Source organism: Ambystoma mexicanum, chromosome 14 (assembly GCF_040938575.1).
Source record: "Ambystoma mexicanum isolate Mex_15411 chromosome 14, UKY_AmexF1_1, whole genome shotgun sequence".
NCBI classification, from domain to species: domain Eukaryota; kingdom Metazoa; phylum Chordata; class Amphibia; order Caudata; family Ambystomatidae; genus Ambystoma; species Ambystoma mexicanum.
The window spans coordinates 28,076,449-28,101,434 of NC_090940.1; the positions used below are offsets into that span (position 1 = coordinate 28,076,449).

The 24,986-nt window shown below is 46.4% G+C and overlaps 1 protein-coding gene across 1 annotated transcript in view; it reads right to left on the reverse strand.

Annotated features, from left to right (window-relative positions):
- Positions 1-24,986, reverse strand: part of SRP54 (signal recognition particle 54) — a 607,474-nt gene that overhangs the window by 8,808 nt on the left and 573,680 nt on the right. The gene's annotated exons all lie outside the window — the stretch shown is intronic.

Genomic DNA, 24,986 nt, shown 5'->3' on the forward strand with positions numbered 1-24,986 from the left:
ACTCCGCCCCGATGCGCTCCCACACACTGGAGGATTCTCGTTGACTTAGAGACCGCACAGGGCCGGGCTCCCCTACGTTTTTAGATTTTTAAACAGAGCCGCACTGCGGAGGAAAAACCGGGGCTCCAACACCCCCGCAGACGGACCCCAATGCAGGTTCCAGCCCAAGGGTGACAATCTCAGGTGCCCACTCCCCTGCAGCACCGGGAACAGCCCCCATCCAGCCCCCACCCGGTGAAAGGATCCAAGCAGCGGTACCTCCGGACTTAGCGCTCGGGGCACCCCCCCCCCAAAGCCGGAACACACCGGGGGAAAATAAATAAATAAATAAATAAAAATAAAAGAGTCCCCTCCCCGGGCCGCCTAGCAGTCCCCAAAGTTACCAGCTGAGGGCCCGAGGGGGAGCCCGCCGCCGCAGGTTCTCGCACGCTTTTCGCCCGGCCCCCTCTGCACTCTGTCAGGTTTCCTTAATTACTGTCATCAGGTTTCCTTTAATTACTGTTAGGTTCCCTTTAATTATTTCCTTTTATTTCTGTGTGGGTTTGGCCTTGACCTTTCTATACAGATTCCTGGCTCTGGCCCAAGGCAAGATGGAGTTTTACAATAGAAGCCTTGATTGGCTAGAGAGAACTGCAGGACAACAGAGAACTGCAGGACAACAATGAACGTTCTAAACTGTCACTCTCTGCCTTTCATCGTCGTAACCCCAGCTGAGAGGACGGGTCTGTAGCTGCTCCTGCTGAAGTCTTGGGCCTAGTGGATTTGAACTTTCAAATCCTGGCATTCGAGCGGCTACTTATGCGGGGTTGTTCAGGAGAAGAATTCAGGTTCGCAGGTGAGTTTCTGGAAGTTCTTTTGGGGAAGAAAAAATTCTTAAGCTAAGTGACTTTATTTGGATATGTAAATCTTGCTTAGATTCATTAGAAACTTTAGGAGATTGTAAATGAAAATTCAAAAGAAGAACTGATGTAACTCTGTTTATAGTTCAACGTTTTTTTTTAAGCGCGCATGAGCAATGTTAGACTGTTATGTGTGATCGTAGCACGAGTGCGAGAAAAGACTGCTACGTGATTTCTTAGCGCGTGTGTTCCAGCACGAGTGTTCAGAGCGCGCGTGTTCATTGCGCGTGTATTCATAGCGCACGTACGCGAGAAAAGACTGCTATGTGATTTCTTTAGCACGCGTGTTCCAGCGCGTGTGTTCATTGTGAGTGTAGTCATAGCGCGAGTATGCGTGTGCGAGAAAAGACTGCTACGTGATTTCTATAGCGCGTGTGTTCAAAGCGCGTGTGTTCAAAGCGCGTGTGTTCAAAGCGCGTGTGTTCAAAGCGCGTGTGTTCAAAGCGCGTGTGTTCAAAGCGCGTGTAGTCATAGCGCGAGTACGCGTGCGCGAGAAAAGACTGCTACGTGATTTCTATAGCGCGTGTGTTCATAGCGCGGGTGTTGAAAGCGCATGTACGCGAGAGTAAGAAAAGACTGCTACGTGACTTTTTTCAGTGCGTGTTTTCTTAGCGCGTATGTTCCTCAGCGCGTGTTTTTTCTCTGGTGCGTGTTTTCTTCAACGCATGTTTTGCGCGGGTACATTTTTGCGCGTGTGCGCGAAAAGGTTTCAATGGACTTGGAAAAGTTTGCAAGTTCTTCAAGAAACTATGAACTCTATTTATTAAGAAGAAAGAACAGGATTCATCTAAGTCTTCTTAACTGGAACATTTAACAGTTTATAAGGCAAGAGTCAAGGTTCTTAAGAGTTCAATAATCAAAGGAGTTGCTGTTATTTTCAAGACTTTCAAAGCCACAAGAAAGGTAGAAAGATTTTATCAGCTATTACTCCAATCTTCTCTAAGATCTTAAAAGAGAAGAACCAGGTATGATTCTTTACATTTTAGTTAAGGATATAAAGTTTTCATAATTTAAAAGGCAGTAAAGTAATTTGAGGATTCTGTATGTTCTTATGTATTCACTGCACGTTCCGCATCAGCTAGTTAGAACGTCGCCAGCCTGGTGTTTCTTATGTTATCCACTTCCCCCTTTCCCTTTGGGGTGTAGTTAACAGAGCCAAGAATTATCGGGTTCTGAGGATTACACTTCAGGGGGATTGTCGGGGGTTCAGCAGCTTCCGCTGACACAGCATAACTCTCAGCCTGACAGAATGAAAGGCCTTTAACCTTAGTCCGCCTGAGCTGTCATGAACCCCGACGAGACCTCAATGGAGGCTTTAGGATATTTGATCCGAGAGTTACGGGAAGAGTTAAAGATTTCTCGTAGTGAGAATGCTTCACTTAGTCAAAGGGTGGATGATTTAAATGGAAAAGTGGCACAAATTCAGCAGATGGGAGCAAGGAGAGAGGATGAGAAGTCTGGCTGGGGGTTCAGGTTCTCCACCTGTGTTAGTAAGGGAGGAAGGTGACCGGTTATCACATTTATTACGGCCCTCACATGCTAGTGAAGGAGTTAGAAGTTTAGTAATTCAGGGTTCCCTTGGCGCCCCCTGAACGTTATCAAGGAGACTAAGAGGTTTAGGGTGTTCTTAACTCAATGCGAGTTACATTTCATGAGTAGGCCTGAGATTCTTCCTACAGATGCTTCCAAGGTAACTTTCATGTTGTCTTATCTCTCGGGGGAGGCTTCTGCTTGGGTGGGGTTGTTGGTGACTCAAAGGAGTGAAGTTTTGAGAAATTATTCTAGGTTCCTGGAAACTTTCAGAAAAATGTTTGACAGAAGGCAGATATCTTTGGAGGTGGATGGGGAGCTTTTAGAATTGAAACAAGGTAATAAAGAATTAGTTGCTTACATTACTCAATTTAAGTCTCTGGTTTTAGAAAGCAGGTGGCCCGAGGATAAACACGCCTTGTTGTTTTATCGAGGTCTTAGAGATGAGTTAAAGGATGCTTTATCAGGAATTGTAGATCGGCCCTCTACTTGTGATGCTTTAATAGATTTAGTTATTCTATTAGATTTCCGCTTGAGTGAAAGAAGAGCGGAACGGCGTCATAGTCAGAGTGATTCCAAGTCTCTAGTTAAAGTGGATAAACCTAAAGTGGATATGAAGATGAAAAGCAATGATTCACCTTCAAGGGCCCGGGGTCCTTTAACTAAAGAAGAAAGGGCTAGGAGAAGAGAAAATCATCTGTGTTTATATTGTGGAAGAAGTGGACATTTTTTAGGAAATTGTCCTTTCACACCAAAAAGAAATTCTACTTCAACTGGCAAGGTGCAGCAGATCGCCAACACCGTGCACACTGCTGTTCCTCATATCACAATGGATGTATCCTTGTTTTTGGAGACAGAGTTTAAGGGAAAGGGTCCAGTTATGGTAGATTCAGGAGCCACTGGGAACTTCATGGATTGGGGTCTTGCTAAATCTTTGGGAATCCCTATTATTCAGAAGGAGGTTGTGGAACACGTTAGAGCAGTTGATTGGACTTCTCTTTCTTCAGGTCCAATTACTCACAGAACTAGTTTTTTGATTTTGGAGTTAACAGGGGGTCACAGTGAGAGGATATCTTTTGAGTTGATTGATGCCCCTTTGTTAAAGATGATTTTGGGGATGCCTTGGCTTACCCTGCATAATCCTTTGATTGATTGGAGTGCTAGGACAATTGATATGTAATCCGATTTCTGTAAAGAGAATTGTTTCTCGGGAAGGCCTATTGAGGGAGAAGTTAAACGGATAAATTCAGCGTCTTGTTTCTTGGCTGAGTTTGGAGTTGGAGGTCATGATGTTGGAGCAGTTGGACAACTTCCACAATGTTATCAAGATTTTTGGGATGTTTTTGATGAGAAAGTAGCAGGAGAATTACACCTCATAGAACCTTCGATTGTAAAATTGAGTTAGAGCCAGAAGCAATTTTGCCTAGTAGCAGAGTATATGCTCTCACAGAGAAAGAAAATGACTATCTAAAAGAATATTTAACTGAGAATTTGGCCAAAAGGTTTTATTCGTCATTCTCAGTCTCCTGCAGCGTCACCTTTATTTTTTGTACCAAAATCAGATGGAACCCTCAGAACGTGCATAGATTATCGAGCAGTTAATAGGGTTACAGTTAAAAACCGGTATCCTCTTGCTCTCATCTCAGAAATGCTTAATCAAATTCAGGGAGCCACCATTTTTACTAATCCGGACTGGGTGCATTCAGGTAACCACAGAGACAAAGGACAGAGGAGTCTCGGGCACCTCCCTCACTTCTGCCCTTGCAGACACACTGGAACAAGAGGCGGGTTTCAGTACTGAAGCCCGCCAAAGACAAAACAAACAAAGGGGTCAAACCTGTTTTGGCGCACAGAGTAAAACCCAAGAAAGATCTCACAAACAGAAAATGGCGAAATAAGAAGACCAGACCATTTTGACAGAATGGTCACCCATGGGTGCTATACTGCAGCTGATGATTCCGCCTGCGGTAAAAACGCACAATGGTAGGAACATTAAACCACTGCCACCAGCCATTTAAAGACGTCAGGGTAACATAAAAATATTTACATGAGTAAGTAGGACGAGGGGCTACCAAGTAACTCCCCAGCACTCCACATAAAATGGTGTGTGCTGGACCTAAAAAGAGAAAAGATAAGTAAAGTCAATTTCACTTCACTATTCTTGGGAACTGTAGTTCGCCCAAGAAAAGGGATTTAAACCTTATGAGAAATCTACAGGATTTCTCTGCGACACTGGGGTGAGGGTGCTCTGTGTAGTTTTTCAGAATCAAAAAACAAAGGACACATAACAATCCAAATCAGATCAAAACACGAGAGAGTGAGAAAAAGGGCTCACTCACTGCAGGGTTAAAATAAAAAAAAGTCCTAAAGTCCTGCAAAAGAGCTGGGAGTCTCGAAGGTTGAAGGGAATTAGCACTGAAATTAGAATTCTCAACGCTTCCTCTGCATTAACCGTCTCAAGGGTTGGTGGTCTGTCTGAATCACAAAGGTAGAACCATACATGTATGGTCTAAACTTCTTCAGAAACCACACAATGGCAAACACTCACGTTCAATAGTTGCCCGCCTTGTCTCACTGTCCTTCAGTTTCCTACGGATGAAGCAGATAGGGTGTTCCCTGCCTTACTCATCCAGTTGACTCAAACCTGCACCTATCCCTGCGTTAGAAGCATCTGTCTGTACAAAGAAGGAATGGTTGTAGTCAGGAGCTCTGAAGACTGGAGCTTGACAGAGTTTTCTTCAGTCCTCAAAAGCCTTTGTGCACTCCTCATTCCACCTGATCTTCTTGGGGAATTTGGGGAGGAGATCACATTAAGGGGAGAAGCTATGGTCCTATAGTTCTCTATGATGTTCATGTAGTACCCAGTGAGACCTCGGAAGGCCCTCACTTGGGTTTGAGTAGTGGATGTGTCCCAGTCCTGTACGGATTGTACTTGACTAAGCAAGGGCCTAGTCTCACCACCCTTTACCTCATGTCCAAGGTAGACCACTTTGCTCTGACCAATTTGACATTTACTTGCCTTTCTGGTCAGATGGGCCTGGTCAAGAGCCTGCAATACATATCCAAGGTGATGGAGATGGTCTTCCCAAGTGGGGCTGAACACTGCTATGTCATCCAAGTATGCCATGCAGAAGTCCTTTAAACCATTCAGAACCTGGCTCACCATCCTTTGGAATGTAGCAGGTGCATTATTTAGTCCAGAAGGCATAGCCCTAAACTGGTATAAGCCTTCTGGGGTAGAAATGCAGATTTCTCCTTGGCATTGTCTGTCAGAGCTATTAGCCAAAAGCCTGAGGTCAGGTAAAATGTACTGAGGAACTTGGCTGAACCAAGTTTGTCCACCAGCTCATCTGTCCTGGGTAAATGACTGCATTAAGAGCTCTATAGTGCACACGGAATCTCAACTCTTTGGTCCCTGCTTTTGGCACTAGTACAACTGGGCTAGCCCACAGACTTGTAGATGGCTCAATAACCCCAAGATCAAGCATCTTCTTGACCTCTTCCTTTATGTGGGATCTTACATGATCTGACATTCTGTAACCCCTGCTTTTGACAGGGAGACTGTCACCAGTGAGAATATCATGCTGGCCCCAAGGGGTCAAGCCTGGTGTCAGTGAGAACAGGGAGGCAAACTGATTTAACAGAGCCTTGCACTGCTCCTGTTGTTCCAGAGTCAAATCTGAAGAAATGTTCACTCATTCAATTGTCTCATCTGATGGTTGTCCCTGAGGAGATCAGGGAGAGGCTCACTCTCCTCCTCCTCTTGATCAGAGGCTAGAAGCAAAGCTCCTAGTTCTGGTCTGGAAACATAAGCCTTCAGACGTTTAGTGTGATAGACCCTGGGGCCTCCTTGGGATTGCCCAAGTCCACTAAATAATTGACCTCTCCAAGTTTACCCACAACCTTGAAGGGTCCAATCCATTTGCCCTGTAAGGCCCTCTGCCTTATAGGTACCATAACCAAAACAAGCTGGTCTGGAGTAAACTCCACCATGTTGGCCTTCTGGTCATACCAATGTTTGACCAGGGCATGACCTGCTTTCCGGTAATCTGAAGCTTCTGTAATCATGAGTGCCATCCTCGCCTGAGGCCTAGCACATAGTCAGTGACTATCACTGGCTGTAGGGTAGGGGCACTCTCCAAACCTTCCTTGGTCAGGGCCAAAGGACCTACGACTAGATGACCATAGAGAAGTTTGAAAGGGCTGTACCCAACCCCTGCTTGAGGGACTTCCTATAAGCAAAGAGAAGGCATTGCGGTAGAAGGTTCCACTTTCTTCTAAGGGGTTCCTCTAAAGTGCCCATCATGCTCTTCATAGTTCTGTTAAACCTCTCCACCAAACCATTGGTCTGGGGATGGTAGGTTGTTGAAAACATGCAGGTCACTCCACAGTTTTTCCACATGGTCTGTATGTAGCAGGACACAAGATCCCTTGTCAGAGATGACCTCCTTAGGAAAACCTGCCCTGGTAAAGATACAAAGGAGGGCCTTAACTACTGCTTGAGCAGTAACAGTTCTCATAGGTATTGCTTCAGGATACCTGGTAGCATGGTCTACCACCGTCAGGTCCCAGGTTAGGTAGGTGCACTTTGTGAATGAAATTAGATTATAGATTTAAATAATGTATTGTTTTAATCTGATTTTGGGTTGTTGATCTTAACTTCTGTTCATCAGAGTGCTAACTCCCCAAACCCACATGATGGCAGTAGTGCCAGTCCCTGATTGGAAGTTTCATGAACCTCTGACCTTCCATACAATTCTAAACTGCCTTTCATTGTACACCTTCAAGAAGGAAGGTCCTGTTTTGATTAAGTTCCTGCTTCAAGGCCTTTTGATGAGATTCTGATGAAGTTTACAGAGATAAATATTGTTTCCTGAGAAGCTGGTCAGCGTGGGACAAGCTCAGCTGATAAGTTGGTGGGAGCGTTGTTTTTTCTCAAGCTGGAGAAAGGCTGCTTTATTTTTATTATTCTATTCATGTTAGGCATTTATTTAGTTTAGGTATTTAGATTTGTTTCATTTTACTTCAAGAATCAGCTGGGCTTTTTATGACTCAGTGTAATTGACACGGTTTTGAAGTTCTGATGTTGTACTGAAGGAAGAAGCGTTTGGAATTTTAACTGCGCAGTTTTCTTTGATCAGTGCTTCAGAGCATTCATTTTTTTTTTACGCATGCGCGAAGGAGAAGTGTCCGTGTTTCATTGCTGTGTCTCGTATCTGATCTCAAGTATGTAAGTTTCAAACGGACGCGTGAGTGAAGATTGCTTAAAGAAAACCTGAGTCTAAGCTTTAGATGTTATTTAACTCGAGTTCGTAAGGATTGTAAATTCATCATTTTTTCGATCTCTGCGCATGCGCGCTATGAGATAAGGTGACATCTGAATTCTTTCACTGTGCGCATGTGGAATGTAAATACAAATTAATTTCATGAGCATTGCGCATGTGTTCTGAAGGCTAAGGCAGCACCTGAACGTATTTACTGTGCGTATGTCAAAAGCAGAAGCAGTCGTTTTCATTAGCATTGCGCATGTGTTCTAAAGAATAAGGCAGCACCTGAACTTATTTACTGTGCGCATGTCAAAAGCAGAAGCAGTCGTTTTCATTAGCATTGCGCATGTGTTCTAAAGAATAAGGCAGCACCTGAACACATTTATTGTGCGCATGCCAAAAGCAGAAGCAGCTGATTTTAATAGCATTGCGCATGTGTTCTAAAGAATAAGGCAGCATCTGAACTCATTTACAGCGCTCATGTCAAAAGCAAAGCATCGGATTCCATTAGCATTGCGCATGTGCTTCAAAGGTTAAGCAGGATCTGAATTCATTCTTATTGTTCATGTCAAAAGTTTAAAATAGCATCTGAATTCTTAATTGTGCATTTGTTTACTAAAGTTGAAGAAACATCTGAACAGGAATACAATGTGCTTGAGAAAGGATGAAATGCATTTGAATGAATGAACACTCTAAAGTGAATTCCTGCTATTCTTAAGAAGATTTCATAGTATTGAACTCATTATTTTGAGCAATATTGTTAAGGAACCAAATGTATTCTTAAATTCACATTGACTTTCTGAAATTGAACATTGACTGTGCAAGATATAAATCTCAATGGGTCTTTGTGAAAAAGAAGTTAATTAATCTCCAAGTTTATTACGGAGATTGGACAGGTATGGTTTAGATATTGAATGATTTGATATTTAGAGATTGAGTTAATTAAATGCATGTCTTAATTAGTTAATAAACATTAATGTCTCCTTCTACAGATTGCAGCCCACCAGAAGTAGGCATCTGTCGTTTGTTATTTTCTCCACTTCCCCTTTTCCCTTGGGAGTGTTAGTTCTTCAACTGGGTTAAAGACAGTTGTTGATCAAACGTTCTTGAGAGATCTGTGGGGCTCAGCATCTCCTGCAGACGCCAGGACCAGACAACCACAACCAATATAAATTGGTTGCCTGATGTTGGGGGGTCTAGGGGACCAACAATGTCAATCTCCACCTTCTCAAAAGGGACTCCCACCACAAGAAGGGGCACTAAAGGTGCCACATTCCTGGACCCACTATTGCCAGAAGCCTGACAAGTGTGGCAGCTCTTACAGAACTTTTCTACATCAGCCCCCATCTTGGACCTGTAGAAATACAGAGATAACCTCTCCTTGGTCCTCTTTAAACTGAAGTGGCCAACCAGAGGAATCTCATGGGCTACTCATCTCCCAGGGCACTATCAGCCTCCTGCAGACCCCTGGGGTAGACTCAGTAGGTTCACTGTAGAGGAGGCCATCCTCCCAGTAAAGCCTATGCTTCCCTGGCTCTTGCCCTTCCAGCTAGGAAGTTGTCTGCTGGTGCAGACCTTCTAGAGAGGCGCACTCTCTTTGACCTCTGCTGAAGTCTACCCTAGAGGGTCCACCTTCTACCTTCTGCAAGTAGTCTGCAGCTCAGGATGGTCCTTAGGGTCCAGATCTCCAACGCGGGGAAGGTTTTCTTCCAGCTCTGTGTCACTAGTAGCTGTCTCTTCTGAGTTTGGTTGGTCCTCCCACTCAGCCTCGGCTGGGGAAAGAGTAACTGGGGTGACCTGGGACTGTCCTCTCGGGGATGCCCTTGACCTGTGAACAGGTTTAGGTTTCAGACTTTCTTTTTCCCCTGAGACATTGGGTTTTCCCTTTGTCTCTTTTTTGTCTTAGAAATAGAAGAGTGGACTTCCTGTGGACTGGGGGTATTGTAAATGTCCTCCACCTCCCACTGAGAATCTCTCAAGGTTGCCTCTCTGCCCAATCTTGTTTGCTCCTGCTTCCTTTTGCTGGGAGGCCTGTGGGGTCCCAATGGAAGTAGGCTGAGGCATAAGGGCAGGCTGTGGTAGATTGGGTCTCCCTTCCAGAGACTGCTCTTACAGATTGGAGCTGCACTCTAAACTGTTATCCTCATCATGTTCCACATTACTCGGGTTAGTGGGTGTTACAGGCCTACTACCCAATCTTTGGTGATTTAACAACCTTGTAATTAATTCACATTTCTTTTCTTTCAGATTCAGACCCCTGACTTTGCACATATCTTTCAGTTGATCTACTGTCAGAACAATCAGGACTGCCTCATTGAAGTTATCCATATTTGGCATGTTACAATTGCTTCACTTTTTTGATGGAGCTTAGCCTTGTGGCTGGTTTAACAAATAGTCAATGTAACCACTCCACGTTTATCCCACCGCATGCCACCAGTGTTCGGCAAGAAGTGATGTAGTAACCCTGTGGGGAGACCACACGACCCTTGTAGGCAAGACCGCTAGACAAATCAGAACCAGGATTACTGAACACTGGTCAAAAAAATCAGAACCAAAACTCGCTCCGCCCCCCTAGTGGAACATTTGTTATTGATGGAACACAGTGAGGACGACCTAGTATGGTGGGTGGTTGATAGGGTTTTCAGAGTGGACAAAAGGAGCACTAAACAGCTGTTAGCATAGAGAGAGCAATACTGGATGTGAACTTTACACAGCGAGGAATCTGGTTAATAGCCAACAGGAGAGACCACCAGGGGGCGCAGACGCGATGGTCGCTTGAGCCACCGTCTCCCTCTTCAAGCCCGATAAAATCGCCTTTTCGAGCAGTGCAGGGGAAACTAAAGCACGGAAAAACTAGCAGACGAAGAAGATAAGGCGTCCTGGCACCCACCCAGCCATAACCCAGGTGACGAGGCTGCGAGGAAAAGCAGAAATCAGCCTCCGATCGGAAGCCCCCGGGCAGCACAGAAGGCCCATACTCAGAAAAGCGAGGAGAGGGGAGAAAGAAAATAAAAAAATGGCCGCCGTCATCTGAGATACGCGCCGCGCGCGTATGACGAAACCCGACAAGGACTGAAACCAGTAGCACCCTGCGCCCAGCGAACGGGAGAACTCCAGCCCTATAATGAGGTGCGGCAGCTACGAGAACAGCCACAGCGGTCCGTAGCGCCCGGCTTACCGGAGGAGGTTAAGCGACCGGCCAGGCAGGCAGCAACCGGAGAGAGCGGCCCGGTGCGGTTAAGCAGTGCCCCAAGCGGGCCTTTCCGCTCGGGAGCCAGCCCCCCCCCCCCTTCGGAGCCAACTCCTAAGACTCTGCAGTCCCACTCTACGGCGCGAACCGCAAGCGAGGGTCATATCCCTCCACCCACGCCTCACCTCAACACTTGCACGCTCGGGCCAAGCCGCACCTCCGTTCAGCAACTCTCGTGGGCCCAGGCACACAGCCACTATACGCTTTTTACTAGGGGGCCGTACACGGCAGTAGGCCACAGACACCAAGCCGCCTGCGGAAGGAGGCCCGTGTTTCCTCTGCCCAACCGAGGCTCCCCCCTCCTCACCAAGCATCAAGAACGCAGAGCGGCCATTTCCGCTATCCCAAACACAGAGTGACCACAAAGTCTACCCCAACAGCTCCGATCCGCCGCTCCCACATCACGGACCCCTACGAATACCATACCCTGTGGTAGCTCGTCACCACTAGCGGAGCCTCGCAGCCAACCTAAGGGCCATCAAGGGCCCACCACGCACCTTGCGGGGCGCAGAGACAGCCATACAGCGAGGCACCTGACCCACCCGATCAGTGCTTTTGGGGGGTGGGGGCGATACTGAGTCCGCACCGGGGTCACTTAGGGCAAAAACGCAGGCAACGTGCCACGAAGTCCAGGGCAGCCCACCACGGAACTGAGAGTGTCTCCACCCGAAGATCCGACCAACCACAGAAACACGATCGTGGGTATAAGAACACCTCGGCACAGCAGTCCTTGCTCACTGCAACAATAGCCTGGAGCCTCCATAGGTATCAAAGCTGGATCCACGAACCTTGGCAACCCTGAGAAAGTTTAGACGTAATAACGCAACCATGGAAGCGGAAGAAGCCCAAAGCACTTCAGATATTCCAGGCAATGACGGCGACAGCGCAACAAAGTCGGACATCCGTCTGCTGCTTGGGGAGATTAGATCAATGAGAAATAACCTAACTGAAATAGTATCAGATCTACAAACGAAAGTGGCCAAAGTTGAGGACCGCCTGGAAGCGGTTGAAAATAACCAACAATCAGGAGACATTGCCACCATGCAATACGAGGCTAGACTACTAGACCTCGAGCAGAAGGAAAGAGACATGGAATCAAAAGTGGACGACCTTGAAAATCGGGAGCGACGCTCCAACATCCGCATAATCGGTCTGGAAGAAGAGCGAGGAGAGACACAGTCAAGCCTGGAGAGCACGGTGAAATCCCTAATCTTGTCTCTCTATGATGAATCCGCCCCCCCCGACCCTCGAGTTCGACAGGGTGCACAGGGCAGGGGGCTCAGCGAGAGGCCCTTGATCGGTCCTAATCAAATGTCATTACTATATGCAAAGGCAGGACATCCTGCAAAAAGCAAGAACGAAGGACACAATCAATTTCCGTGGCTCAACAGTCAAAATATACCAAGACCTCTCAGCGATGACCCTCGCAAAAAGAAGAGGGTGTCGTCCCCTCACGATCTGGCTCCGAGAGAAAGGCGTTAAGTACCGATGGGGCCACCCATTCTCCCTCACATTTGAGTTCGACAGCGAAGAATACAGGCTTACCTCGGTGGAAGAGGCGGAACGAGCTCGTCGCCACCTACAAGGTCCAGCAAGAGACTCAGACGCGGAGGGCCGAAGGGAACCAAAGGGCCCGCGCCGAGATCCAACTGAAAAGCCCTCGAGAAGAGGCCGTGCGCAACAGAAATGGAAATTCAAACGTTTGAACACTCCTTGAACTGCCTACACTGCACCTTGTGTCTGTACACTGTTTAGGGGCTCTAACCCGGGCCGAAATGGTCGCCATGAAGCTCCATGGAAGTTTTTTTTTTTTTTTTCTCTTTAAAGTTTGTTTGCCTAGACGGGGTTAGGGGCTGGGAGACACTCTAGGACTATGTCCACCATTACGGTCTCCTATGCATTCTGTCCCTGCACAAAGATCAAAGTTACACCCAGGGCTTGAAGAGGGGTTCTCCTAAAGTGGCTCTCTTTGAACAAGGGCGTCTCCTTTCTTTTTTCTCTACTCTCTTCCCTTTCCGTGGGGTGAGGATGTCCCGTATAGCACTCCACACTAGGGAAGGGGCGGAAGGGACGGGGGGGGGATCCAATTAACCACTCGACAAAGCAAGCTCGTGAAGCACAAAGAACCAACTCAAAAGTATCGCAACACAAGGCAGTTATTCACTAACTCTAATATGGTACAAAGGGGTCAAGCAAGCCACAATACGAAAAATGCTATCCAAACCCTAGAATATGGCTAACTCACAGGGCATAGTCTTCGGCTCCCTCAATGTCAAAGGCTTAAATTCCCCGCAAAAGAGATCAATGCTAGCGAGACAGTTCGCGCAATCCAAACTAGATGTTCTCTTCATACAAGAAACAAAATATATTAAAGGTGGAGAAAGAAAGATCTTTGGGAGAGACATAGGGGAAGCATTCTGGGCATCTGGACCGGAGAAGAAGGGGGGTGTGGGCATTTTGCTGCGTAGGTCCCTGGGAATGCAGGTTCTTCATATACACAGAGACACGCACGGGAGATATGTCGCACTCAAGGGGACGCTGAGAACACGTACCATCACACTGTGCGCAGTCTACGCCCCCAACCAGGGGCAGGCGAGCTTCACTGACCCCCTGTTCGATTTCATTGAGGAATGGAGGGAGGGTTCACTAATTTGCGGGGGTGACTTTAACGTAGCTATAGATCGTGAATGCGACTGGTACTCAGCTCGACCAAATTCCCTACCCCCAAGCACGCTACAGGGCGACAGATTCGCAAGTCAGCTCAGGGAACATCATTTAATAGATACCTGGCGTGTAACTCACCCAGGGGAAAAAGCCTTTACTTTTTATTCTCCACCACACCACTCCTTCTCCAGGATTGATTACCTACTACTGGGGGCGGAAAACGAGGGTGACATCTTAAGTACATCCATCCAAATAGTAGCCTGGTCAGACCACGACCTGTGCGGCCTAGAATTAGACCTGGGCCCACTCCCAGCCCTGGACCGCCGGTGGCGATGTAATGACCTGTTATGCAGAGACCCAATTTTCAAGGACTTCCTTTCGGAAGCCATCACAGAATACTTTGACATCAACGACACTGACGGTATGTCACTGAACACAGTGTGGGAAGCAGGTAAAGCCACATTAAGGGGCATTCTTATATCAGAGGGGGCGGCCAAAAAAAGACTCCGGCTACTCAAGGAGAAAAAACTTAAGGAAGAGATCACGCGACTGGAACGCTCCCTTAGGGAGCTCCCCACTAGCGATATTGATACAGAAATGAGAATTAGTAAAATGAGAGAGGAACTAAAAGATATATGGAAAGGCAAAGCCCTCACTCAGATTAAATACCTCAAACAGAAGTTCTTTGAAAAGGGGGACAAAGCGCACACCATGCTAGCGAACAGACTCCGCAAACAGAGGGCAGATAGAGCAGTCCACAAAGTAAACGATGAACAAGGCATCCCACTCACAAATCCCCAAGACATAGTGTCTCGCTTCTCCAATTTTTATGCAGATCTATACGCTGCTGAGACTGATGGCACCTCCCCCGACATCAAAGAATACCTAACCAATATGTCACGCCCACCCATCACGGAAGAACATCTAGAAATGCTAAATGCCCCAATCTCGGCAACAGAGGTGCAGGGAGCGATCTCAGCCCTCAAGGTTGGCTCAGCCCCGGGACAGGATGGTTTCACGCCAGCCTTTTATAAGAGAAACGCCGGCACACTTGCGCCATTCCTCGCCAAACTATTTACTTCCATCTTAGAATCGGGTCGAGCTCCCGACTCCTTCACTGAATCTATTATCATAGTAATCCCCAAAGAAGGTAAAGACCCCATAGAGTGTTCATCATACCGGCCAATTTCTCTCATAAATGTAGATGCAAAAATTTACTCCAGCATATTGGCCGCCCGCCTCGCCCAGATTCTGCCGCAACAAATCCACACTGACCAGGTAGGGTACGTAAGAGGCCGGCAAGGGGCAGATAACGTTAGAAAAACCCTAGACCTCATGGCAACTCTCCGAGGGGCCGGCGAGGACCCCCTCTTGTTATCAGTAGACGCCGAAAAGGCTTTCGACCGTGTAGAGTGGTCCTTCTTGAGAGCTGTTCTAGAGTGGGTGGGGTTGGGAGCTGCATGGACACAAGGAGCGAAAGCACTATACCGATCTGCCCGGGCCAAAGTATCGATCAATGGTATCTCATCGCGAACCTTCAACCTTACTCGAGGTACAAGACAAGGCTGTCCGCTCTCCCCTCTCATTTATGCCCTAGTCATTGAACCCTTCGCCCAAGCCATCAGGTCCAACCCGAGCATCAGAGGAATCCCGCGAGGCGGCAGCGAGTACAAACTGGCGATGTTTGCCGACGATATCCTCTTATACCTGACCGAACCCTCTACTTCTATCCCCGCTTTTTTCCAAGAGTTGTCGCGATACGGTCCCCTATTAGGCTTTCGGGTCAACCTACAAAAAACCATAGCTGTCCCCTTGAAAGACAATACTGACCTAGCACTACGTTTAAAGACAGATTGGGATTTCAAGGTGCAAACCGACTTAGTCCGCTACCTAGGGATTAATATAACGGTCTCCCTGTCTGACCTTTTCGAAGCCAACTACACACCACTGTGGGTAGCCATCCAAAATGACATCTCCAGATGGCGCAAACTCTCCATGTCATGGGCGGCGCGTTTTACTGCCATCAAAATGAACATTCTCCCACGATTCCTATTTTTATTTCAGTCCCTCCCAGTCATTGTTCCCGACTCCTTCTTAGTAGAGGTAAAGCGCATACTATTAAGATTTCTATGGGCAGACAAACGAGCAAGGATCCCATATTCCACACTGATCCAACCTAAAGAGATGGGGGGCATGAGCTTTCCAGACCTGGGAGAATATTATAGAGCGTCACAACTCTGCATACTCCCGGATCATCTGTGGGAAAACCCAGAGAAACAGTGGGTGGCAATAGAGAACGACATCTTTGATCCGGTCACCCTGGGAGAGTGGTTGTGGGTCCCAAGATCAGCCATGACACAAAGGATTAAACAGCACCCCATTCTGAAGGTATTATGGTCTCTCTGGCGTCCATCCCGGGCCATGCAGGGAATCACAACATGGCCCTCTCCTTTGAGTTGCATCTGGTCCCCACCTATTCAAAACTCACTGAGAGCAGTCCAGCAGTCACAGTCATGGTACGAAGCGGGTCTGAGTCGGGCGGGACAGCTTTGGAAAAATGAGGCGTTTACAACACGGGAGGAATTACAGGCTGACTTGCAGGGCACAAGTGTTTCCCCTTTGTCCTTCCTCCAGTTGCGAAGTGCCATGCACGACCCAAGGTGGGGCAATTTGTTAAAGCGCCCTTTGACACCATTCAAGCAAATCTTAAGCTCCCCCCAAGCATCGAGAGGTCTCATATCAAAGTTGTACAGAGCACTAGTCACGAGGGGTCACAGTCCACGCCCACCTTCAGAAGTGAAATGGGAAACCGACCTATCCATAGAAACCCAAGGGGAGGTATGGAAAGGAATATATAGAGCGGTATGGTCATCATCGGTCTCCATGCAATACAAAATGCACAATGTGCGATTACTGATGAGATGGCACTACACACCCCTTCGCCTATCCAAAATGTTCCCCGGGACATCTCCCTACTGCTGGAGGGGTTGCGGAGAGCAATGTGACTACTGGCACCAATGGTGGGGTTGTGACAGAGTCCAGGTGTACTGGCGGGAAGTGCTGGGCTGGATTCGAGACATAGATGGGGTCCTCAGAAACCCAACGCCCACACTAGTTTTGTTTGGAGTTGAGTCGGAAGATGATGAAACATACGAATCTTTAATGTACCTACCACGCAATCTTCTATTAGCAGCCCGAGTGTGCCTGACCATAAAATGGAAATCGATGGTCCTACCATCAAAGAGAGAATGGTTAATAAAGGCCCACGCAATATACGAAATGGAAAGCCTAACGGCAGCGATAAATGAATCTCGCAGAAATATCGAAATGATTTGGTTGCCCTTTCTAGAATACTACACGACATATTGGGAGCCCACAGACTAAGAACACTTGCTTACCATCTCAGCCAACCAAAGGAATCAGGGCATCGCCCTATGCCACCGGACGATTGCCTACCCCAAGCCCTGTAGGGGCTTCTTCCTTTCTTTTAGTAGCAACTTGCAGAGCCCATGCAATGCTGTAATGCCTAAAGTGGTGTTGAACTTTTATTTAGAGTGGTGTACAAAGCGACCGTGTCGAGTGGAGGGGGGGGGTGGGGGGGAGGTCAGGGAGGGGGAGGGTGGGGAATCAGAAACACAAGACTAAAGTTCATCATTGCTTTGCACTTCCCCCCTCTTTATGTTTCCTATATATATGTTACATGAAAATAATACAAGGGATTTTTGTTGAAGTAACCAATATTGCTATTGTCTTGATGTTGAAAATGCAAATAAAAACATATTTAAAAAAAAATAACCAACAGGAGGTGTGGCAGGCCCTGGGGTTACAGTAATGCTCTTTTGGGTTCTCTTTGTGTAACCCTTTACCTTCTTCTGAAAATTGTATGAACTCAGAAATATTGCATCTCGTCTATAATCATTGTATATCTGGGTTTGTTGGAATGCTCTGCATATTTCTCTATTGGTGTAATACTTGACTTTAGCCAATTGTTTACATTTGCATGAACCCAGAAACGCTGCATCTAGTCTATATTCATTGTACTTAGGTTTAAAAGTTCACACTCATGGGAGACTACATCGGAACTATTTATCTGCTATGTATACATTGTTAAACCTTTGTTGAGGTTCATATTACAAATGTATCAATGTTTTTTATGGGCATTATATGAAATTGTTCATTTATGAAAAGAGTTCCTGTTGGTTGAGATATGTGCTTTACTTAATGTATTGAGGAGTTTCATTGCACCACAAATCTTTTATGTACATGGAATGCAGTCCTGTGGTGTGATCGCAGCCACATTAGTAGCATTCTGAGAGGCTGAGCATTGAAGCGAGACGTTCTAGCGCTGTGCCGCATTTAAGTGGATTTGTCCTCTAGAGATGTCTTGACACGTGCCGGCGGTCGCATGAAGCACAGGTAACAAAGCTGGGTGTCTCGTGTACCAGAATCACTGACTTAAATGCAGAGGAGAATGACAGCGCAAGGACACGCAGTGAACCCGGGGGCGTTCCTCTGTGTTGTGGAAGGCTTTGGACTTAATTGAAAAACCTTCATCACATTGGGTTTTAAAATAATAAGCCAAGAAGTATGCTCCATGCTTAATTTACAGTATTATTTCTTAATGGCTGTGTTTTAGGTTTGCTTGCTGAATTTAGAGTAGAAGACCAGGGCTAACACTCATTAGTGGTTCTTCCCTTTCAGGTGTCCATTTAGTGATGTCAGAACCTCAGTGATCTTTTGATGAACACTCATACATGAGGCGATTGGTGATGCTTTTAAGTGTCGCCATTGTTTTTGTGTGTAGGTATACCACAGTAACAAAGACAAATTAATGCATGTTTTTGGTTAGGTTTTGTTGAGCGACTCTTTCAGCCAACGTGAAATGCGCACTTATGAAAGCAATAAGTAAATGCACTCCCTTTTGTTTTTTGGATAAAGCCAATTAGGAGTTAAGCGTGTTCATTGTATTGAGATGGCACATTGTTACTTAGCAGTGTCAATGTGTTTATTTTCGGACATGGCCAGCCAGTCATGAAGAAAACATTACCATATATATTTTGGAAAAATATTGAAACTAGGAAGAAGGGGAAAATAGACCACCCTTCAAAAAGAGCTCAAACATTATAGAACAAAATATTATATAACTGTCTCCCCTAGCAGACTGTGGCTCATTTCAATAGGTCTCATTTGCTTGTATGTTTTTCCACCCATGTATTGGTTGAGAATCCGCTCCATCGAGTAGGTGGTGATCGCATTATTTGCTCATTAGGTTCTATGACTACAACATGGAATAGCGACATTAATGGCCCTTTCTGCACGTTGCACTTTGTTGAATATTTTGTGATGACTTTTATATGTGTTATTGAGTCTACAATGATTTGCTGCTAATCCATGAGCCAGCTCAGGCGGCTTTTAAATATGAAAAATGTTAGAATAATTTGTATTCTTTCATTGTCTTGGAACCTTCATTCCCTTGTTGTTTTTCTTTGGCCTTAATATATTTGCCCTTGTAATGAGGGGTTAGGGGCTACTTACCTTTGTGTATTTGGAATAGTGGGGTTGCTGTTGCCATCTTTAGGTGGTCATTGTATGCAACGTGAGGCCTCCTCCTCTTTTTCCTTCTCTGGTGGCTTGTTTCAGTTTGAAGTTGTTAGGGAGGGATTTGTGTGCGATTACCATGACATTTTGTGTTAGCCATATTTTGGTGTGGAATAGGATGTCTTTGTCTCCCTCACTTAGGAGTTTTTATATTTCTGTGTTATGTTTTGACATTGGTCTAGCGTTGACCAGGTTGCAGTGGATTATTTTGTTTTCTGGCTTTTGTTTATCCATTGAAGGTGGGGTTTGTTGTTTCATTTCTTCTTGGTTCAATTTCGTTTTAGATTCTGCATTGGATCTGTTGCTCCCGTTTCTTCATTGAGTAGGTCTAGAAGATTGCGTTTTGTATTGATGTTTTCTTCAGGTTTGTCTGTATGATCGTGTTGATAATTCTCCGAGCCTTGCCAGTTTTTTTTGATGAACAAGGTGTTGAGTGTAATTTGTTCTGGTACGCTTCTGTGGATTTCGTGTCTTTTCATTGCGTTTCCAGCATCCATTCTTGTCGGTTTATGGTGTTTATAGTTACTTGGGTAGTAGGTTGATAGGTAGCGTGAAGGTTATCGTGATTTTGGTCTTGTTTTTGCAAAGCTGCTCTCTTCTGGTATCGTCTGCTGTTTCTGGGCGCTAGTTGAATCTCGGGCAAGCTGGTTTGAGATAGTTGGTTTTCTTCCGTCTGGTTTGTTCTAATTTGGCCCTTCCTGAACATTGGTCCTTCCTGGTACGAGGCAGTTTTAGTGGTGTGGCCCTGCTCGTTGGGTGTAGGTTTCTTGTCTTGACATTGTGTTTGCAGATTAAGTTGCTCTTTTGGTTGTTTCGGTCTGGTTGTCCACAAGTTATTTGATTAATTAGTTCTTTATGTTGTGACGAATCCCAGGATGTTGTCACTGCTTCTGTAGAGGGAGCCTCTTCCCATGAAGCCAATAGTGCCCCTGGGAGTCGTACTCCATGGGTGGATCTCATGGGAGGGAAGCCCCTATGGGACCAATGACGACTATTGTGGGAGAACGCAGTATCCAACTAAAACCTACACCTCTGTTTCATCCCCACTCTCTCCACCCCTACCCTCCTGTCCCATGTACTTCTATAAAACACAAGAAGTAGAAAGGACAGACGAGGAAGAATAGCATAGCTATCATGAGGACGCAAACCAAGAAACTGACGAGGAAGAGGTGCAGATCCGATATTATATGGCATTTATAACGTGCCTGCTTCAAGCGCTTCACACAATCACTCAGATGAACCTGCATGAACGGTCTAGGCTCCAACTACAGACCTTACTGGATGCCGACATAAAAACTCACAAAAGAGTCACCTGAGTGTCAGATCCTCCCTGGGGGGATCGAGAGAGTGGCAGACATTCGCTGCGAAGAACAGCAGGGGGAGACCAGAACACCGGAAGGCGAGAGGCACAGTGTCCAGGGGGCATGCCAAGAGAACCAAAAGGCTGGCTCGGGAGAGCGCCGGCAGCACAGCAGGACGACGCAGTCCGGCTGGAAGAGACACATTGAACAGGATCCGAAGCTACAGAGCCGCTGTGGCAAGCCGAGAAGAGCCCCAGAGCGCTAGCGAGACATAGTGAGACACAGTGAAGCCTGCGACCAACCAGGATTTACAGCCAAGATCCTAAAGGTATTTGGGTAGCTGAGCCTACGGTTGGGGGTCCCCAGTGGGTACAAGGAACCCTAAAGTTAACAGTGCATTAAAGTGGGGAAAGGAGAATAACCCCTATAGGACATTGAGAGAAACATTATCAAGACACTATAACACAGAGAATAGAGTCTGGGACGCTTACAGGAAAAGGAAACATCACGTAAGCAGGATACCTAATCTTCTTCGAAACAGTACTTGGAGGGAAAGCGACCCATGGCTGTCAAGTAAGAGAGAAGAAAGTAAAGAAAACTTTGAGAGTAATTCCTTTGAACGCCGTACTTGGCAGGGGAGTAAACCAAGTCTGCATGTGAGATTAAGAAACCGTGAAGAGAGAACTGCGAGAATAATACATATGAAGTCAATACTTGGCAGGAGAGTAAACCAAGTCTGCATGTGGGTTTAATAGACTGAAGAGAACTGTGAAAGTAATACATTTGAACACAGAACTTGCCAGGCGACTAAACCAAGTGTGAGTTTGATTCGCAGTGCCTGGTAGAAGGGAACCAGGTCTGCCAATCAGGGTGTGGGACCATCAGAGACAGAGAAGAAGCCTTAGAAAGGCTGGTTGGGGACTTTCCCCCACCAATTGTGGAACCGTGTTATAAACCTGAGGAACGCTTCAAACACTTTGTATAAGCGCGTTATAAATGCCATTTCATATCAAGGGAGGCATACCTCCAGCAGTTGATGGACTATACCAGAAGCCTGAGGAAGGGAGACATTCCCCCCGCACTGGAGATTGTACTTTGGGAACATTCAAAACCAAGAACTGCCTTTTTTGTCCAGGGGAAGGGAGTCATGCCTCTGGACTAGGAAGATATCCTTTTTTATTTGGTTTAACATGAGTGGCAGGGACAGAGTTAGGGTTCTGACACAGCATTGCGAACATCGTGGTGCTGTGGGGCAGGGGCAGCACGCAGATTTTGCAGGAACTCACAATGGCAAAGTTCGAAGTGGTGAGGTGTAGGAGAGGAAGATCTCATGGCAGCATGAGAGAGTGGCAAAGGAGCGTTGCAAAGTTGGAACATTCAGAGGACAGAATTCAGTACTGTAGAGCATACTGTGGTCAAGTTCAAAGCAATAAGGTGTTGCAGTGGTAGAGATCAGAGGAAGGGAGCCTCATTGTGACAGTTCAGAGTGGCAGGATCTCCTAGTGACAGAGCTTACAGAAAGAGAGTTGGGGCTGGCGAGAGTTCTCAGTGCAAGAATTCAAGGTGGTAAGGCCTTGATGTGGAAAAGTCAAAGTAATGAGTGGGAAGGGTTAAAGTGACAGTGGTGATGGAGTTCAGAGAAAGCAAGTCTCACAGTTGTACAAATCAAAAGTGGCAGAATGCGCAGTGGCTAAAACTCACAGCGTTAAAGTTCTAAGTGAGCAGTGCAAGCAAAAGTGTCAACATCTCACAGTAGCAAAGTTTAAAGTGACAGGGTTCCACAGTGGCAAAGCTAAGCGAGAGGAAGGTTCATAGTGGTACAGTTCAGGATGGAGGAGTGCAATGGTGGGAACATCTCACAAAATTAGAATTCTGGGAGTTCGATGCAAGCAGAAGAGACCTCTGCTCACCTCTTCAACCTCAAGTTATCAACTCAATAACCCCTCATTGTACACACCTGTAACTCTCCTTCGCTGCCACTATATAATACTCAGGGTTGTAATGAACCACACAATCAGCCTCTCTATGTACACCCCCATGCTAACCACATCCAGTCTGGATTCAAGCCCAAACACTTCAATGAATCTGCGCTCATCCATATTGCCAGTTCCCTTACCAATGCCCACCACACTCACCTCTTCACCATCCTCATCCTTCTAGAGTATTCTCTTGCCTTTGACACTGTGGATCCTCCCTCCCTCATTCACACACTTCCCCTCTGTGGTTACACTGAACTTGACTTGGTATCCTATATCTCTGACTGTGCCTTCTCCATCTGACTGGCTGCCAGCCCTACCTCCTCGACACCCCTCCCAGTGGACTTCCTCACAAAGAGTTCTGGGCCCAATTCTATTTACCCTGTACGCCACCTCCCCTCAGCAAACTCATTTCCTCCTTTGGCTTTAACCATCACCTCAGTTTATCTTCTTCTTTCCCTCCTTCATCCCTGCGATTACGGTACTCAAAGCCAAATGCCTATGCCCCATCCACCACTGGATGGCTCTATGCTGCCTCACAGCCAACTCCTGAAAGGTGTAAGTCATCTTACTCCTTGCAGCCTCTAATGCTAACCCCACTCGATCCTCTCAGATCTCTTCACCGTTGGCTTCCTCGCCCAGAGCTCGCACCTTTGGGATTCTCTTTTACAGCGACGGAAACTACCAGCTCATCATGACCACTGCAGCCAGACTTAACCTCCTAAACATTAGAAAAATACACCAACGCCTGACGCACCATGCAACTAAAACACATATCTTTACTCTTGTGCTCAGCGAACTGGACTACTGCACAAGCCTACTTCTTGGACTAATCTTTCACGTTATCCTTTCGCTCTTGTTGCGCCAGTTAGGGGCATGCTTTGGGGTCCATTCCCTATTGGTCTTTCCTTCCAAACCATATGACATTACTGTGGTGACTGGAGAGCTCTAAAAACTGATTTTCAGCTTCACTTGCCTTCGGATCCACTTCGAGTTTTTGGCTGCCAGTATCCTCTTATTTATTTTTTAAGAAGATGTTTCCCAGAATGCCTTGCCCACCATTTCATCTCCACTGTAGCAAGACAAGGTTGTGTGGAGAAAAGGTAGCATCTGTGTCATAATTAATGTGGGGCTGGGAGGGGGAGGGGGTGCAGAGTCTTCCCCCTGCATATACTTGCATTGAAAAGACCTAAAAGAAAAAAATAAACTCATGGTTTTGGCCGTCAATTTTCCTTTTTCGTTGTAATAACATAGATCCGCTTTAACAGTGACTGTTGATGTGGAGCTTTCTGACTTGTCCTGTAACCATGTAGGACGGCTAACTGCTTACCCCACAACCCTTTTCATATTGTATCCGTAATTCCCTGCTACTTGCACATACTAGGTGTTAGCATGCATGTATCTTTGGTTCCCCGAGTACATGTGCTTTGATATATATTCACTCACAGTGTCATCTTGTGCCCGTTTGCCATGCCATATCATCTGCCCTTTGTTTCCTCATGACATAACACTCCACTCTTATGCTCTCCCTCAACAAAGTCCTCCACTTTGCAACACATCCTTTTAAATCCTTCCAGATGTTCTCCTCTTCAGCCTGCTGTCACACCATGCTAGATGGCTCTCCCTTTTATATTCCTGCCCCTCTTCTGTAGACCCATCAGTGTGCTTGCCAGCCACTGCCTCGTGGACTGCATCTGACTGCAATTGCCTCGCTATTCCCATGTCCCCCCTTGTGCCTAATCCCGATTTCACCCCTTTTCCAGGCTTGCCCCAATCCACTGGAATACTCTCCATATGGCCATCAAAGCCATCTCATCAGTGGCAACCTTAACAACTGACTCAGACTCCACCTGCTAGCAATGATCGGAGGCCCTGCACACTCCCACCCTCCTACGCAAACTAACCGCCCAGGCCACCGTTCCTGCATTCTGCCTTTAGGACGAGGTGTAAACACTGGCTCCAGGCTGTCCATTTACAAAAAATATCGTGATGGCCTCCAGTTCCTGTCACTGCTCTATATTCTCACTTGTACCACTTTACCAAACGGTATACGTCACTCAAACAGTGCACTTCTGTAAAGGCACCTTACTTTACTTTAATTAATTTGTACCGTGCAATCCAGACCAGTCCGGAGGCACACACGATGGGCAACACATAAAGCTAACCCCCCATACCGGAAAAAGAATACTCAGGTTACTTAAAAACCTAAGTCTTCAGTTTCTTCTTAAACTTATCCTGGGGCTTTTCCATTCTGAGCTCTGGCGGAAAAGAGTTCCATAGATTGGGAGCTGCAATGTAGAATGCACTCTTATTGGTTAGAGCCAATTTAGCTCTTGGTACCACCAACAAGTTGGGATTGTAATTAATTGAAATTATCCCGGCACTGCCTCTGCTCTCTGTTAGCTACTTTGTAAGTCATTTTTGTTCAAAATGACAACCGGTTCCCCAAGAAATACAATACAGTATATAGTAAGCGGGACCAGCTTGGGGTAGGCCGAGTG